The sequence below is a fragment of the Diabrotica undecimpunctata genome, chromosome 9 (genome assembly GCF_040954645.1).
Source record: "Diabrotica undecimpunctata isolate CICGRU chromosome 9, icDiaUnde3, whole genome shotgun sequence".
Classification (NCBI taxonomy): domain Eukaryota; kingdom Metazoa; phylum Arthropoda; class Insecta; order Coleoptera; family Chrysomelidae; genus Diabrotica; species Diabrotica undecimpunctata.
In genome coordinates, this window is record NC_092811.1 from 42,765,401 (window position 1) to 42,778,713 (window position 13,313).

The 13,313-nt window shown below is 32.1% G+C and overlaps 1 protein-coding gene across 1 annotated transcript in view; it reads left to right on the forward strand.

Annotated features, from left to right (window-relative positions):
• The first annotated feature begins 10,606 nt into the window (after window positions 1-10,606).
• The window catches only part of LOC140449441 (uncharacterized), a 61,498-nt gene continuing 58,791 nt past the window's right edge, over window positions 10,607-13,313 (forward strand). Inside the window, exon 1 of the mRNA XM_072542615.1 lies at window positions 10,607-10,680. The gene's annotated coding sequence lies outside the window, so the exon portion shown is untranslated. The remainder of the gene's footprint in view (window positions 10,681-13,313) is intronic.

Genomic DNA, 13,313 nt, shown 5'->3' on the forward strand with positions numbered 1-13,313 from the left:
TCTGCAATTTTTAGTTTAGCTCTATTTAGAAGCTTATAGATAATGTTAGGATCATAACCATTATTGAAAGCAATTTGTTTAAGAGTATTGAGTTCTGAATTAAAATTATCATTAGAAAGTGGAAATTTGAGTAACCTATGAATGTAACTGTTGAAAGCAGCCATTTTATGTTGGGTTGGATGATTAGATGTATCATGTATAACATGATCTGTTTGGGTAGGTTTTCTGTAAATATTGTACTCTAAAGAATCTTTATTACGGGAAATAGTCATATCCAAGAAGTTCAACTTTTTATCAGATTCTGGTTCCAGAGTAAAAGAGATGTTGGGATGGAGGTTATTAAGATCATCCAGAATCTGTAAAGCATCATCTTGGGTTCCCTGTATGAGAGCTATACAATCATCAACATACCTTGACCAAAAAACTATTTTGTTGTTGTTGTTAACAAACTTCTGTTCTAAGCTGTCTAAGAAAATGTCAGCCAGAAAAGGTGATAGTGGAGATCCCATTGCTAAACCTGTTGGTTGTTTATATATTTTTTGATTGAATTGAAAGAAGTCCTGATCCAGACAGAATTTAAGTATAGTTAAGGTAGCATCTTTGTCTTTTGCCGATATGTTGCAATTGTCTAGAAGATTGTGTACTAAAGGTAATGTTTCATCTCTTGGTACAGAAGTAAACAGATTGGAAACATCAAAAGAAACTAAATAAAAACCCTCTTCTATCCTAATGTTATTTAACCGTTCTATTAGATCTAAAGAATTTTTGATGGAGAACTTAGGTTTAAAATTAGTGATAGACTGAATTGTGTTGTAAATAAACTCTGATAAAATAGAAACTGGAGTGTTACAAAAACTAACTACAGGCCTTATGGGACAATTGTGTTTATGGATTTTAGGAAGTCCATATAACCTAGGTGTTATAGGATTAGATACAATTAACTTTCTGTTGTTATATTTAGTAATAGTATCATTAAACAATTTGACCATTGCTTTTGTTTTATTAATAAAGGTGTTATGACATCTTGTTCTTGCCGGATAGGCCACAATTGACGAAGTAAGTCTATAAACGTTAATCACATAAAAACCTTTTTTCAACCATAAAATTCGAGTTTTTATCGAAGTTAATCAATTTCTTTGGTTATAAAAAAACGTTTCTTGGCTTATTTCAGATGCCCCTGAAGATGATCTAGGGATCGAAAGTACTTGGTCAAGATTTAATTAAACTGTGCTCGATATATGCATTTTATCTGATCAAAGTTCATTTATTCGAGCATTCAACCTTATATTTATTTATATGGAATCGTCTGATATTTCTTTTTATTTGAATCGATTTTAAAAAAACTAACCTACACAGTCAAAGAATATTTTTACTTTAAAGCAATTTAATCACCAATATATAAAAATTAAAAATTAAATGTACAATGAATAATGTTTAAATTGTTTTTATTTCTTTATGTTTTATTTAGTAGTCAGTGTTACTAACCCTGGGCTTTATGCAAGTTCCAATTGGCGAGGGCATGCTCCTAAAAAAATTGTCAAGATTTTATTGTGACAGGTTGTTTCCTTTCTTCAATAGCAACTTGTACTAGCTGTACGGTATTTTGTGGCCTTTTTGCCCACACACCAGATCGGGTGAGCAAGAAGGCCACTACAGAAAAGTTCTATCTTCTGCTTTAAGGAAGTCTGTAGTGATTCTAATAGTATGTTGAGGTGCATTATCATGCATGAAAATTAATTTTTTGTCCGCTGTATTTTTCAGAGTCTAACCACAGGTTCTAGAACCAAATCAATATGCGTGCGAGCTATTAAAGTTGGTTGAATGTCAATTAAAGGAGTTTTTTCACCGACCATATTACTTCCCCAGAACATAACACTTCCTCCTTTATGTCTGTGAACAGATCTGGCTGTTTCCGTTCTTGCTTATCTTCCTCGCTCTCTAAGTACCCAAAGTCATTGGTTATAAATATGATTAAACACAAATCCTGGTTTCGTCTTAAAATAGCACATTTTGGCAATTTTCAATGTTCCAGTTTTGGTATTGAAGATACCGATTTAGGCGATCAATTTTGTGCTGCCTGGTAAACTCGGGAAACCGTAACTGTCTGCTGCTGTATAGTATTTGGGAACGAAGTCTTCTTCTTATTGTTTCAACTAAAATATTTACATCTGTACCTTCCAAAAGGCGCCTTTTTAGTAGCGGGTGAGAAATTGTTAGGCCTTTTCTAGCTACTTGAACAATAAAAGGATCGCAGCAAGTCGTTGCTGTCAAATAGCCCCCAGTCTGGAGCACCCCTTAAATAGGGTGCGAAAAATCTCCCCTTCAACTACTATTGAGGTCCAAAGAAGTGGACAAAGAATCCAAATATATGACAGGATAGTACGCATTGCCACCTGGAACGTACGCAGCTTATTCATGTCTGGGAAACTTGAAAACACTGAAACTGTAATGAGAAGAATAAAAATAGACATCTTGGGGATGAGTAAAGTAAGATGGCTTAGTACGGAAAAAAAAACAAAAGATGGATACATATATTGGTCAGGAGAAACCGACCCAGAACATCAATATAAAACAGGTATATTCAGTCAGTCATAGACTTCATCTCTCTAAATGATAAAGTAGCAATGGTTAAATTAAGAACAACCTATAGAAACCTAAATGTTATTCAGGTCTATGTTCCAACAAGTGACAAATCAGAGGAAGAAATTAAAAACTTTTATAACAATATAGATGACATAATGCGACTGATCAAAAAAGTAAAGATAACAATAATTATAATAATAATAATAATCTTTATTAATAGCACATGGCTAGAAAAATATACATATAAATACATCAATTTATACCCTTAAAATTAAATCACAATGCTTTGCTTAACATATATCTTACATAAATTTTTAAATTGAGCTAAGTTTCCAGAAGCCTTAATGTTTTCCGGTAATTCATTGTATTGCTTTAATCCCCTATAAAAAAGATTGTTCTGACCAAAATTAGTGTTGACCCTATTCAGATAAAAGTTATTTCTAGAACGTGTGTTGTGTTCATGTACATCTCGAACAAAGGTACAATTATTACACAAATGCACAGGTATCAGACCATTTAACATTTTATAAACAAAAATCATACTATTATATACAATTGTCTGTCTTACACTTAAAACATTTGCCATTATTAGCATGTCAGTTCTACTAGTGTATACACTACATCCTAATATTATCCTTAAGGCTTTATTTTGTTTTTTCTGCAGTACATTCATTTGAGAAGCATTCATTAAAAACAGCAATGTAGAGCAAAAATAGAGATGGGGAGCAATAATCGATTTATATATGGTCAACCTAGACCAGCAACTTAAATTTTTTGACATTCTTCCCAATGCATAGATTTTTTTTGCTATTTTGTTTGTAACAAACTTAAAATGTTCAACAAAACTTAAATTTTCATCTATAATACATCCCAAATACTTATACTGAACCACTCTCTCCAAAGCAATATTATTAATTTTTACATCTTTTATTATGTTATTTAATTTAAAATTTTTATTCTTTATAAGCATCATTTTTGTTTTAGTTACATTAAGACTTAAGGAATTATTATCGAGCCATTTTAATATATTACATATCTCTTCATTTATTATATCGATTATTTCATCTACCTTATCCCCTATTGCATATATCACAGTATCATCGGCAAACAACTGTACCTTACACTTTTTAACAACATCAACAATATCATTTATATACAGTATGAAAAGAGTAGGACCTAACACAGTTCCCTGTGGCACACCATACAGAGATGTCTGAGCCGATGAAATGGCACCATATTTTGTCACTTGTGTTCTATCAGTCAAATATTCTTGAAACCACTTTATAATTTTTTCACCAAAGCCATACCTTTCCATCTTTCTCAATAGCAGTTGTCTGTTTATGGTTTCAAATGCACGTTTAAAGTCTAAGAAAACCACACCAATCATTTTCCCGCACTCCAGCGCACCCTTCCAGTCAAACAAAACCGTCTGCATTGCACTCTCACAGGAATTTCCTCTCCTAAACCCTGCTTGGAATTTAGTTAACACATTATTGCTTTCCAAGTACTCCACTATTTGATCATTTACACATAATTCCAGCAGTTTTTCGTATGGTGGTACCATATTTATGGGTCGAAATTCCTCACACTTAACAGTTCCATGAACCTTCTCAATTGGTACAACCAGACTTCTCTTCCATTTACTTGGGAATACGCCACTTTCTAGACTACCATTTATAATATGCAAAATTTTGTCGCCTATTACTTCAAAGGAACTCTTTAAAATTTGAACTGTAATACCATCAACATTACTTTCTTTGTTTTTCATTTCTTTCATTTGTTTTTTTAAATCTTTCATTTCTAACATTTTGAATTTTTCCATTTTGCAGTCGACATTTATTGAACTACAAATTTCTTGGTGGGTTTTGTTTGAAATAATGCTATCTGCTATGTTTTTTACACTGTCTAGAAAAAATATATTAAATCTTTCACTTATCTCTTTACCAGTAACCCCCCCCACCATCAAATATTATTTCACTTTTAGCTTCATGGTTTTTTTTGCCGTTTACAAGCTCCTTTAATGTTTTCCACATTCTTTTTGGGTCGTTCTTACAATCATCTATTTTTTCCTGATAATAATTTTGTTTGGTGATTCTGATTAATGCTACGACTCTATTTCTTTGTTGTTTGAAATCATCCCAGTCAGTATCAGTTTTAGTAAATATAGCCTTTTTGTAATATTGATCTCTTTTTTTAATTTCATTCGCAATGTCTTCATTCCACCATAATTTATTTCCCCAAACATCCTTCATATTAATAGACTTTTCTGGAGCAAACTGATCGAGTGCAGACAATACATTACTGTTATTAGAATATCAGCATTGTTACTTACATCTATAGAGGAACTTGACGGCCACTGCATATCCATAAGTTTCATTTGAAATCTTGTCACATCCATTATATTGTACTTTCTATAGGTTTTTGTAAGTGTCGTCTCATTGTTTCTACCCAGATCAGCTACAATTATCGAGTGATCTGTAATCTTTGGAGTTGGGAGCACCTTGCAACTAATGTCTTTTTGATTTGTAAGTACTAGGTCAATCCTAGTAGATGTCGATTTTGTAATCCTTGTGTATTCGTTTATTAGCTGATAGGTACCATTTTTAATAATAATATCATTTAATTTTATAGAGTAAAAGTTTATACTTGCCAAATCTATATTACAGTCTCCCAATATCACAAAGATAGCATCAATCTCAATGATATCTAAAAACGCATCCAACTCCTCCAAAAATTCCGCATGACTTGCACTAGGTGAATGGTACAGACAATAGATGTAATATTTCTGGTTTTCTATATTTATTTGTATTCCTGTTAACCATATATTCTTGTTTTTTTCTTCTTTAATAATTTCTTTATAACGATACCTTTTTTGTATATAAATTGATGTTCCTCCTGTATGTCTACTTGAAGAAAAACCAACAACTGAGTTGTAGCCATCAATATCTATTTCATTTGATGCAAAATCTGAGGTAACATGGGTCTCCGATAAACACATAATAATTGGCTTTTTCTGACTTGCAATCCATGATAACTGTGTTTTATGTGTGCTAAATCCTTGAATGTTTAGGTACAGAATGGTTGGACTTGATTGCTATATTTTACAATTACCATGTGATAATTCAGGATACCTTATTTTTTCTTGTAATCGCTCTACTACTTTCTTATAGGCTTCACAATTCCTATCATATGCTTTATGTTTCCAATCAATATTGGAAATTTTTAAAACTTCTTCTGCATATTTGCAGTTTACACAACAAACTATACGTGATTTACAGTCTTTTACGTGATGCTCACCAGCGCATTGCTGACAAGTGGGCGTCTCTTTTTTGCACTCTTTTGCAAAGTGACCAAACCTCCAACAATTGTAACACTGTTTAACATTTACACTTTCTCTAAAAAAATAGCTCTTCCAACCAATATGCAACTTTTCATTTTTATTAATGCGTTCGTAGGTATGCACATCCATCTGGAATATAATATTTACCATTCCTTTTCTGTTTTTCATAGTATGGATTACCTTTAGTTCTCTTACACTTGGTTCTGTTGTTATACCATTTTGTACTACAATTTTTTCAATTAGAAGATCTTCATCTTCTATATCCTTTTTATCTAAGTTAAACACTATTATTCTGGGATTCATCTTTTCAGGTACTTTTACATCATAGGACTGGCCCAATGACATTTTTATATTATTACAGACATCCCGTACATTTTCTTTTCCATTACCCGTACATCTTATAGCAACTCCTCCATCTCTAATATACTTAACTTCTGAAACACCAACTCCCAAGTTGCATGGGTTGATTTTATCTTCAATATTCTTTCTGGTTATTTCACTTGTTTGATTTGAGTCGTTTGGTTTTACTATGATGACTTTTTCTTTTTGTTTTTTCACTGCTTTGCTGTAACTAAGATCGTTATTTGATTTCCACCTTTGGTCACACTGCTCTTTAGTACTACTTTCATTTTTTAAGACTTCATTTTCTTGTTTCAGTAAGTCTATGATTGTGTCCTTGTCTTCTAATGATGCCTCCTTAGTTTTTAATAACTGTTGATAAAGTTTTATGGATTCTCCATTCTGACATTTGAGACAGTAGAATTTCATGACACGGCTTGATAGTTGTAAGACTTTCACTTCAGATGCTGTTAATTCGCCACATTCTTTACAAATTGCATCATTACACCCATCACAGTCAAAAACATCTTTGTTTTTAACTTTAATTTGCTTACACACATTACATTTCATGTTTGAGGTTAGGTTCGGTAAAAATCAAAAAATTTCGAAAATATTCCCGAAATATTCACAAATCCACAAAGCTAAATGTATATTTAAACGACTTGAATACTTTAATTTTAAAAATATCATCAAATCTTAACGATGATCGTGGATTTATTTTCACACTCCAAAACAACTGATCTTTCACTTTCACTACTGTTATGGGTGACTTTAATGCCAAACTTGGTCGTGGTGCCGAAGGAGACAACATAGGAGCATACGGTCTCGATACCAGAAACAATAGGGGAGATAGACTAGTACAATTCTGCGTAGATAACGACATGTTGGGTTGTTCTCTACGCAGTTCAACTAACACCTTCTTCAAACAACATCCTAAAAAGCTATATACTTGGAAATCACCTGCAGACAGAAAAGACAAAATTGTTAGAAATTAAATTGACTTTATTTTGCTCGACAACAACTTCAAGAAGTACATGTCCTGAAGATGAAAATCATAGCGATCACAATCTGGTTATAATGGATTTTGGACTTAAAAGGTTTCTTAAAGTTAAACGGGATAAATGTCAAGAAAAATAGAAACCTCAGAACTAAATAACCCTGAAAAAAAAACAAAATAAGTATTAAGGTTGAGAAAGAAATAGAAACGCTGGAGAACTTGGTACAGACAGATGTTGAAGTAACATGGACTACGCTTAAAATGAAAATAACAAAGATACAAGAAGGCGACATCGGGTTCACGAAAAACAACAGAAAACAAGAATGGATAACGCAAGAGATCATGGACCTCATGGACGTAAGACGAAAACATAAAACAAACTTAACAGAATACAAAGGAGTCAATAAAATCATTAGAAAAAAGTGCAGAGAAGCTAAAGAAAATTGGATGTCAAACAAATGCCTGAAAATTAAACAACTCCAGGAAAGATACGACACCTTTAATGTCCATAAAAAAGTAAAAGAAATGACAAGTAGACAGAAAAGGAGACAAGAAACAATATTAAGAAATAGTAATACCTATATAATTATGGGTACAGAAGACAAACTGGAAAGATGGAAAGAATACATTCAGCCAGGTTTTGACGATGATAGACCTTGTTCTCTACCATCCACGAATAATCCAATAAATGAAAAAGTTCCAAAAATAACAAAAGTAGAAATTATTTATGCAGTAAAAGCTCAGAAGAACGGAAAAGCCATCGGTCCAGACAATATCAATGTCGAAATACTTAAATTAATCGCAAACAACCAAGGTAAAAGCCTCGATGCCACTATTATCTTATAACAGCACTATTCAATAAGATATATGACACAGATAAAATACTTTTCTCAGAATCATTCATACACGAATTTACAAGAAGTGTGAGTTTCAGATTAGTAACACTGAATTCTGATTTCGAAATGGTATGGGGATACGAGAATCTCTTTTGTCTCAAATGTATTAACACAACGATGCAGAGACATGAATGTAGATGTTTATGCATATTTTATTGATTATCGAAATGCATTTGACTGCGTTTACCATCAAAAAATGATCGAAATTCTGAGAACAACTGGAATTGATGAACAAGATTTGCGAATTATCTCAGAACTATTGGCACCAAACTTCAACAATTGAAATAGAACACACAACATTGTGCGACAACAAGGTTGCGTCTTATCACCACTATTATTTAATCTGTATTCGTAATCTATATGTATATGTATATCTAGGTCATGTCATCAAACTGGAAAAACCAAATCAAGATGCTGAAATTAAAAGAAGAACACAACTGGCATGGGGCGCTTTCGTCAAACTAGCATATATCTTAAAAAACACCTCCCTTCATGTTAACTTAAAACAAAGGGTGTATAACACATGCATACTACCAGTTTGTACCTACGGCTTGGAAACAGTAGTCCTTACCAAAAAATCTGCTAAAAAATTAGAAACAACGCACAGAGCAATGGAACGAATCATGCTTGGAATATCACTGAGAGATAAGATTAGAAACAGCGAGATAAGACGCAGAACGAAGATTAGGGATATTGTGAATGAAGTTAAAAAAATGAAATGGCACTGGGCAGGTCACGTAGCCCGATATAATGACAACAGGTGGACACGGAGAATTCTAGAGTGGAGACCAAGGACGACAACAAGAAGCATGGGAAGACCTCAAAAAAGATGGGTAGATGACATAAGAGCAGTGGTAGGCAAACAGTGGATTGGACTGGCGCAAGATAGAGAAAGATGGAAGCAATTGGGAGAGACCTACATTCAGGAGTGGATGGAAAATGGTTGACAAAGTGAGATTCGTAATCTATATTCAGAAAAGCATTATACGAGGTTCAAGGTGGAATCAAGACTAACGGAACCAGCATAGACAACATCAGGTTCGCTGATGATACCTTCCTAATAGCAAGAAACGCACAAGAACTACAAAATATAATAAATGCGGTAGTTCGTCATAACGAAATGTTCGGTTTACATCTAAATATTTCTAAAACTAAAATTCTAGTATTTTTAGAGATACCAACAAACGTACATTTGTACGCCAATGGACAAATAAAGGAACAGGTAACTTCCATAAATATTTGATAGAAAATATCAACAGCCCGTATAACCCAAAAAAAAGAAATCCTATCAAGAATCGAACAAGCGAGGAAAACAATCATGAACATGAAAACATTTTTTACAAGATCATACCTTAGTCTAGATCAGTTTTGTCGTATGGCTGTGAAAGTTGGACAATGAAGTCTGAAACAGAAAAAAGAATAGATGCCTTTTAAATGTATATATATAGACAGATGCTAAGAATTCCATGGATACAAAAAGTTACCAATGGTGAGGTACTTTGGGGCATGAGTAAACAAAAAGAATTACTAAGCATAATCAAAGGGAGGAAAAAACAATATTTGGGTCATGTGTTGAGAGATAAAAGATATGAATAAAGGACTTTTAATAAAAAATTTTATAACAGCCAACTACAGGAACTAAGATTCCTTGTGAATTTTAATTTGACGATATGAATTACTCCAAATTATATAAGACGGTAAAATGCAGGGCAAAAGATCAGTTAGAAGACGCCAGAACTCGTGGCTGAAAGACCTGAGGAGACGGTTTGACTTCTCATCGATAGAAATCTTTCAGGCGGCAGTTTCCAAAGCAACAATTGCCATTTGGATCGCCAACCTTCGAAAGGAAACGGCGTAATAAGCAAGCCGTTGCTACTTTTTGGTGACTTTATCTTTGTCTATTCTTAGGCATTGTTATCTCCGGATACCTAGCATAGATTTTTAGCATAACGAGCTGTGATACGCCTACCACTGCAGCTATGTTTCTCTGAGATATACCTTGCTCCATAAAACCAACAAATAATCTTTTAACCTTGCGCATACGTTAATCTCACATAAGTCATATTTTCGTTTTTGAAAGCGAAAGTTAGTTTATTTATTTTCATTCAATTTACAACTAAAACAAATAATTTATGTCGTACCGGATTGTGTTATTTGATTATTTTATTGGTTTGTTTATTTTTAATAAAAACCTTTATTCTTTGCAACAATAACAATTTTTTTCAATAAAATATTAGTTTGAAATACATGGTGATTCCATATATAAGTTTGGTTGTGTGTAAGTTATCTAATTAATATAATGTAAACAATATTTTAACTGATGGTTACCTTAATTTAAAAACATTGTAATATTAAGTGACCTGACTAATTTTTAAATTAATGGCCCTAATGTTTTTGTGATATTGGAAAGTTTAGTCTCATTAACAATCAATTAACAAAAATAATAAAAGAGCATGTAAGTCAATTTTGAAAGAGTGTAGTAGTATCTCTGTAGGTAACTAATTGTTGTATCTGTTTTATAAAAGGTAAGAAAGTTAAATTCATACTACAAGACACTTTTTGTTTCATGATGGTTTAACAAAGCTTTTTTTTTAAATTGTAGTTTAAAATACTATTTTGTACATTTTTTTGTTATATCATTACAACATTCTATTTTTCTAGATGAAGATTTTCCATTTTTTAATACAAATAATTGCTTAGTAATTTTTTATCAGTGGTCTACATAAACTTCCTTGACGTAAGTCTTTTTGACCATTATTGCAATTGTTTATCTTTAGTAATCTTTTTAATATCTTTAGTAAGTTCGAGATCCCGTATTTAGAATATTGTTACAATTATCTTTAAATTTATTATTCATACATATCGCACCGTCAGTGCAAGGCTGCAGTAACTCAAAATTTTATGAAAATGAAGTAATCATGGAATTCGATTGTAAACATGCATATCTATCCCCTGTAAAACTTTAGTAACTTTCAAATGTTTAACCGGCTAAAGATTACAACAACAACAGTTTAACTATTTTGCGTTTTTGTACATAAGTTCCGTGCAAAACTGTTGTAATTCTAATGTTACAGAGTTACAACAGTTTTGCACGGAACATTGCAATGGTTTCGATAACAAGCAATGAAAGGCGCGAAAAAAGTAATATATTTGTTATTTTATTATCTATATTTGTGGTGTTTAATTTTAATATACAGCGTGTCTACGTAATCCATTAACGGCCGAAACAATAAAGAAAGATTTACGAGACCAATCTATTCATGTACGTTTTATGTCCTTTGTGTGACATTATATTTTCCATAAAATGGGTGCGATGTCATTTGACCATTTATTTATTAGATTGGATTAAAAACACATAAATTAAGACTAATTATTTACAGCCAAAAAGTATTTTTTCTTATGAAAGAAAAAACAGTTATCTTAAAACTTGTGTATTAAAAATACCAACAGGTTAAAAATATCTATTCTCAGAAAACTTGTTCTATAAAAACTAAATCCCAAATTGTATTAAATCGTCATGTAATTGTCCGGGGCGATTGTCTTATCATATTGTCCCCCCGTAATTCCCAACTTTTACTAAGGTAGTGAATTTCAATCCTTTTGTTAATCACTCTACCTGATTTGCATATTTTTATTATAGTCCTTTTGTTTTGAATTAAAAAAAAATATTGAAAAATTCAAATGGCCAAAAAGAAAGATTTGGTATACTTATGCCATTCGGGTATGATACCAGAAGCCCACCATAGTTTTTATAAAAATATTTTGGCCCAAGATGATATACGAGAAGAGGACAACAACTAACAGAAAATGTGTCTACACTTTTTACAATTTTCTCCATGCAAAAGTGTTGTAACTTTAAAATTCTAATACTAAATGTGTAGTGATTAACAATTTTCTCCGTGCAAAAGTGTTGTAACTTTGAAATTCCTAATTTTTTTAGCATTAGTATTATTTTATTTAAATTTCTATTTTTGGTTAATGCAATATAGGCTGAAAAGCATGCAAAATCATAATTAAATGATATTTTTCTTAAAACCTGTGTCTTATTTCACCGATATTAGCACGAAAATAAACAAAATCGTCTTTATCTCGAAACTTACTTATTCTGACTTACTGCAGTCTTGCACTGAGGGTGCGATATATTTATGTACATTGTCCATTACTGTAGTTATTCGCAGTGGTCAACGTTATAGCAACAAGATTGTGGTGAAATATTTATAACATAATTACGTATATTATACCTGTACTAAATTATTTCTCCAATTACTGGTTTCTTATGATTCTGTTTTAAAGTACTATTGCTTCTTATTTATAATAATAGGCCATAACGTTTGTGACCTTCAAAGTATTTGTAGTTTTATGACTGAGTTTTAAGAAAAAGAAAGTTTTTTACCATTCTAACAATATGTTTTTATAGCAAGTCGTTAATTTTGCTGCGATTCGGTAAAGTTCGTTAGTGTGGATCGCTGAAAATGTTTCTGATTTGATTTCTTTGCGGATTCTTGTTTAAAAAAATCTGAACGGTGCCGGGCAAAACTTTTGGGCAGAAATTGTTTAAACAAATTCCAAAATCACCTTTTTTTGCTATGAAAAACATTTTTAGTTTTTTGTATCAATATAAAAAACGACCTACTGTCATTTTTCTCTCAAGTTGTCAGTTTTCGAGTAATAAGTGATTTAAAATCTAAAAAAATGTGAAAATGAAAAGATAAGAGGTGTTACTATGGGTGCTACCAACACCTGTGAGGCTTGCGTTGCCATAATGTAAATCTGTATTACAAAAACTCACATATTTAGTAGATTGACTCATGTGTACCTGGTAACTGCACTGATGATGGACTTATTAGTCCGAAAACCTTCTGAGATGTAACCCGAAAGGGCATTTTTAGAATATATTCCTTTTATAGACGTTTTTTTAAACAAGTCTTAAAACAAGTTTTAAACAAGCCAAATATAGGAATTAAATTTTCCTTGTGGGATTTTTTCCTGGTTTTTCCTCATGATTTACTATCTTCTTCTTCGCGTGCCATATCAGAATTATTCGACGTTGGCGATCACCATTACGAAGGCTTCTTGATCTTCTGCAATATGGAATAATTGTCCTGCATTTGATATCTGTGTCCATTCACGAATGTTTTTTAACCAAGAAACTTGTTTT